The sequence below is a fragment of the Carassius carassius genome, chromosome 31 (assembly GCF_963082965.1).
Source record: "Carassius carassius chromosome 31, fCarCar2.1, whole genome shotgun sequence".
NCBI classification, from domain to species: domain Eukaryota; kingdom Metazoa; phylum Chordata; class Actinopteri; order Cypriniformes; family Cyprinidae; genus Carassius; species Carassius carassius.
Genome location: NC_081785.1, coordinates 14,458,120 through 14,464,435, shown reverse-complemented (window position 1 = coordinate 14,464,435; position 6,316 = coordinate 14,458,120). Strand labels below are relative to the sequence as shown.

Here is a 6,316-nt window from a genome sequence, read left to right as displayed (position 1 = left end):
CAGAAGGTCAGAGACTCAAATCTCAAGAAGAGGATTCAAGTGAGAGAACATGGACAAGACAGCTGGTCTGTGTACGTTTTGATCATTTCGGTTTATGGCTTCAATATTTCATTCGCACTTGTGGGCGAAGCTGAAACGCTGCTTTCATCTGATTGGTCGAATCGCTCCACCTTAAACTTTTTCAGGCAGAATAAGAGTCAGTGCGAGTGAAGCACTTTAATGTCTGAAACCACCGCTCGCTGTTCATTAGCATAGTATTTTAATCAGATGTAGCTGGGCACATAATTCATTCAATTTTATCTTTAGATGTTAAATTTAGATTTCAAATTCAGTACTGATTTTAGCACTGTTGAAATTATTTACTGTTACGCAAGTACTTAAGTAACTAATTAAATTACCTAAAAATGAGCAGTAATCCCTTAATTTACTTTTTCAGTGGATAAGTAATTTAATTACATTTAGTAATGCATTACACCCAACACTATATATATATATATATATATATATATATATATGCAATTTACTGTATGTTGCATCATGTGATGCAAAGCAGAATTTTCAGCAATCATTACTTCAGTGCTCAAGAAACTTTTTTTTCTTTTTTTAATGGCTATTTGTCCTTACTGTTATTTTTGATCACAAAAGTTTTAATTTCTTTCGATCTTGCTGATCTAAAATGTGAACAATAGTTTATAAAGTGTATAACAAAAGAATAAACATTGGTTTTACTTGACAGAAGTTAGTTTTAGGTGTACCTTAGGTAAACATTTAAAAATGTACAGTATTTTTAAGATATGTTGTGGACTTAAAATGTTAACATTTTCCCAACTGCAAGTGAAATTTTAGTGCATTGTTGAATGTCTGGATTTTTTTAAAAATCCATTGATACTGTAGCACAGAGTGTTGGAATCCAGATGATGATAGTGGACTGTTCGATATTACCACATACATAGGTGGTCCTGTGACCTTTGGCCATATCTGATTGCTGCTCAGCTGGCGCAGATACAGGAGCATTTATAGACATGGCACAAATAGTACACCCAAAGCTTTCAACATATAGTGAGCCCTAAGATCAAGATCAGATTGGACCCCATGAGCTCTGGCGATTGCCCTCGGAGATTGACCAGGCAAGGACATTCTTCGCCTACCAGCGCATGGGTATGTTCTAGCATGCTGTGTTATCTTCACCAATCGCCCTAAATACAAAGCTTTATCAAAGGGGGTCTTGACTGGATGGCCTGACCCTCTCCAGAGCTCAGGGGCAGCTACAGAATGGCTGCTGAGAGGCTAAAGAGCTGATTAACTTCCTCTGCAGGCAGGAAGTGCCCTGCAAAACAATGAGAAGACACAACAGGAAGTCAGAGAAAAGTTTTGCCCTGAGGGATTCAAGGAGAAGAAAAGCATTTTAGATACCAGCAGATTACTAAAACTCTTCCCACTGGACAAATTGGAAATGTGATGTTAATAAATAAATATAAAATGTTATGGCTGATGTTCCATTTAAATGCTTCTCTCAAGGGCACCTTGAATAATAACAAATGTTGTTGTGGTCTTCATAATAGCATTACATGAATGAATCACTCCATCACTATCCCAAAACGTGATCGTTTTTTTCTTTTTTTCTGGATAAAATAGCCAGTAACTTACTTTGAGCTTCAATCTCCGTGCTTCCTCAAAAAGAATCACTTTCTTCTTCCCAATGATAGTCAATCTATTAATTAGATATTCTTTTTCATTTTTCAGTGCTGGAAAAAGTCCTGATGGTGATTAACCTGTCACTCTTCTGTCACGCATCCTCAGCATCAGGTCAGTGTTGGATGATCCTCTGGTAGACCCAAAGCACTAAATGACTTAACCTTTGAAACAAGCATGCAACATGATCCCCAAAAAACTCAACACCATCATCAGATGTTTCTAAAGAGCATGTTGGCAAAGTTTTGATTGTTGTTTTGCATTTGCAACACATTTTACAAGTTTTCCATGCATAATTATTCACAATTAATGGCTTAATTTTAGTGTGTGTGTGTGTAATATATATATATATATATATATATATATACCGTTTTGTTTTCATATTTGCCATAAAAGATGACCTGTACACCTCACAAGCCATACTGCCCTACAAAGCAAAAAGGCAGTAACTACGCAGAATGCAGAAATGAGAAAAATGACTTAAAAGTTATCCTGTCATCCAGCCTAAGTAGTTACTGTACAAACAACTAGCATTTTTCTCCAAAACGATAAGATAAGATGTTTTGTCACATAACAAAGGATGCCTTGAATGCCATGAAAATGACAATAACTAATTTGATCTGATCCAAATTTGAAACATGATCACATCCTCTACTGAACACCATTAGATGAATTAAAAGAACTTATCCCTTCACTTGCTGTTCTGTCTCCTTTTCTGTTGCCAACCTGTTTTGTCATTTATAGTTTTGTAGCAGTTACCTTATATGCCAGACAAAAATTATTTTCTTATACAAAATTATATTCTAGAACAACATTAATAAGAATAACATGTTTGTCATTGTTTATTTTGTAATGATCACTGCAAGAATATTGTAGAAATACCAGACGCACACACACATTTGTGGGTGATACTGAAAGGGTGACTTGGCTTCAGCTCCTCATCTTTAAATATTAGGAGCGAGAGGAGCCAGGCACCAGATGTCCGGCTTCTAAAGTCAGTCTTGCCATATGGCACCCAGCACAAAGGTGCACGGAGGGAGAATCACGGCCTCATCTCCCATTATTTACCGCTATTAATCACAGTGTCACTCACAGAGCCTGATCAGGAAAAACAGGCTTTAATTAGCTCTGTTTAAACCATGACAATGTCCACTTATGTCAGCTGTTTTATTCTTTTTTTTTCCACCCATCCCCTTGTTCAGTGTTACTCCGGATGCAGTAAGCAAATATATTTCTGAGAACTTAGTAAGTATTTTTTGTAGTATTTTATTGGTTATATAACCTATACATACAGAGAAAGATTTTATGTCAAACCGCTAAAATCTAATACAATATAAATATTAGAAAATAGATTAGAAATATTTAGAATAAATTAGAAATATTGCCTTGGCAAATAACAGAAACAAATATGCTGAAGTACTACAATTACAAAAAACTAAAATGAAATGTAAACAAAGCTATATAAATAAAAAAATATATATATACATATATATATGAAAAATTCAATTAAAGTGAAACCTGAAAAAAAATCAAAGCTTATTTATAATATTAATAAATACAACAATAATAGTATATAAGTAATACTCGGCTCAAATACTGCATATTATGTTTTTTTTTTTTTTTGAGTGAAGTGTGTCAGCATGTGAAAGTGGTACTATCCTTAGCTTGTTAATCTGGGGTCAGTGCACACAACCCTTATTCTAACTATCAAGATTTGAAACACTACAAAATTAATGACTGAAGGTCACTAATGGCTTCATTTAGAGGTAGCGATAAGTTGCTTGAAATTATCAGCAAAATAAGTATTGATCGGAGAGTTTATGAGCACTCAACAAAATGAAATGGCTCTTATGAACAGTAAAAAAAAAAAAAAAATATATATATATATATATATATATATATACACACACACAGTTAGTATCAACTGTCTTGTGGTATTTGGCCAGATCATCTGTTTTGATAAGATTAAAACAGAAAGCCGGGACCAAGTAGTGTTGACAATGTGTATTTTAAAAATTTTCTTACAGCAACAAAAAGCAAAGGATGTTAGAAGGACAACTGTAAGAATCAGCCCGGGGAGGTTTGGCATTCTGGCGTAACTTGAGCTTTTAACAACTCATTTATTTCACTGATTTGCGGTAACTGATACTAACAACTGGACCATGAAAAGTCCTGCTGGTGCCCAGCACAGTCAAGCCTCATTGACTCCACACACCTGACATATAGAATAGCAGATTTCCCTCGCCTCTCACCTCAACCTGGGCTTACACTCGAAAGCACTTTACATCAGCGTTACACCTTAACACAGATTTCTGTGCATTCAGTTAATCAGCATTGGCATCACATACATGTACTGTAGTTTTAGAATTAATTATAATGCATGGGAAAGTAGCATAGCGGCTTGTATCCAAGTTATATTTAAAAATAACTCAGCTGAATCTAAACCCTAGTTTAAGTACACAATGAGACCACTTATATATATTGTAATTTCCATATTTTTGAGAATATCTTTTGGGAAGAAATCCTAAATGTCCATTTTGTCTAGGTCCTGTCAATATTTTAAAAGTTTTTTAAATCACTGAAAAAGCTGTGATAACCCCTTTCAGAATGCTGATGTTAGTGAAATTGGACAAATAAGGAGCTTTTCATTTGTTATCCCGAATCTCCTAGTGCTTTTATATATTCATTAGCACAAGTACATGGGGTATACAGCATGATTATTCATTAGTAAAGGTATGGGGTAAATGGCATGATTACCTTTAATTACTCTGTCAGCACAAACACCACTGGATAAATGAATGAACAATTAAGGACACAGGAGTCAATACTCGGTGACAAAGGCCTCCAGCACCGAGAGCCATCTTTTCTTGTTTAGCTTAGTTATCCTATCCTGCCTCTCTCTCCCTGTCTTTTTCTTCACATCTCTCTTTTTTTTGTCCTGCCATTGGTAATTGTCTACACAGCAGTGACAGATGTGCAATATCGCCACCTCTTCAGGAAAAAAAATCACGGTTTGTCCGGTATGTCAGTTCCCTCTTTTTAGTGCTCGAGAGGTCCTGCCCCCATTACGGCTGATTTAAAAATGGAGAAAGCGCAGGAAGCAGATACCGGTGAGCCCCGAGAGCACTAGTTAGTGTAGGGCCTAATCTGCATTCTGCCATTCACTTACAGCAAAGAAATTGTGGCAGGCCCCTCTGGCTGCGGAGATGAGTGGGGGGAATGGCAGTCCCTTGATTTGTTGAGAGAGAGAATAAATGGGTTTTTCTAAAGCTGAGGAAATATCGCCATTACCAGGCAATTTATGTATTTTTATCTGTTCTTCAAACATGTCACTTCTGGTACCCTGGCATGGTAATTGCACAGCATCCAAAAGAAAAGTAGGGGCTGGGCAGCATAGCAAGAGGGAGAGACAGAGAGAGAGAGAGAACAAGTTCAGATGGGTTTATAAATCCTCTAATCCTGATAAATATGCATTTATGATACTTCCAGCTGATAGACTTATTTTAAATTTGAGAAGCCACACTCAGAGAGTAAATAGGATACAGAATTGGATTTCAGAGATTATCACTATTAGCTTTTTTATTGCCCTCTGTCTGATTATTTGAAGCCAAAAGGGTCATTCTTATTGGCTAAAAAACAACTCCAAAACAAGAATTCACAAACCCTCTTCATGCTTGAGATGTGTTGATGGTGCGTTTTTATATCCCCGAACATAATTGCCTTAATTTTACAAAGGTTTCACGAGCATATTGGGGTAATGAGTTGTACTAAAAGAGCTAACTGTCTCTAATAGTATTTACAGTCTCCCTGTGTATCGATTGGACAGCACATGAGTTCGTGCCCTTGGCAGAAGCTCTTATTGATGTCCCAGTTTGTCTAAGGGTTGAATGCGCTGTAACATATTATAGATAAAACTCAAATGCTGAGGGCAGTGCATTAACATGAGGTTATAGCTTCAAATTGCACTGTCACATTATGAAACGATACAAAGGACAAAGACATGCTCTTGAGACATGTTTAGCTCATCAGTTGTTAGCCTCACTGAGCCATGTAATGCTCTGCAGATATGATAAAACCATGGAGTGAATTAGCTGTTATTAGAGCTGTTCTTCACTTGTCATGCACTGTGATTTTATTAGTAATCACAGTTATTTGTATGTATGCTAAGGTTAGTTCTAGCATGCATACATTGTTATACATTTGCATAGACACTGCAACATGCATTAGTAGCATATTGACAGCATCTAAATGTTAGCATTTTACATGTTAGACATTTAGAGATGAACAAATCTTTCAGAATTCCTTTTAGGTTTTGGAATATTTAATTGATTTAATTGATTTTTGCCATGGGATTGCTGAAACAAAAACATAGAATTGTCACAATTTACACACAACTAGTCTATTTGTGTGTTACATTCTAAAGCATATTATAGCTTTATGTAAATCATCCACATTCGTTGTCACAGTCAGTGATGTCAAATGTCATTCAAATTGTCATGGCTTTCATGCGACTGTGATTGCATCTTGCCAAATTTAGCATTTATATTTTTGAATGAGATACAATATATTTTCGTCAAGTCATTTTATAAACTTTCATATGCATACACGCACACATGCACACACA

At 35.9% G+C, this 6,316-nt stretch overlaps 1 long non-coding RNA gene across 1 annotated transcript; it reads left to right on the top strand.

The window, feature by feature from the left end:
- Positions 1 to 842: 842 nt before the first annotated feature.
- LOC132112080 (uncharacterized) lies at positions 843 to 1,485 on the top strand. Its single transcript, XR_009424883.1, has 2 exons — positions 843 to 1,158; positions 1,253 to 1,485. It is a non-coding gene; the product is annotated as an uncharacterized LOC132112080 (long non-coding RNA).
- Positions 1,486 to 6,316: the final 4,831 nt, after the last annotated feature.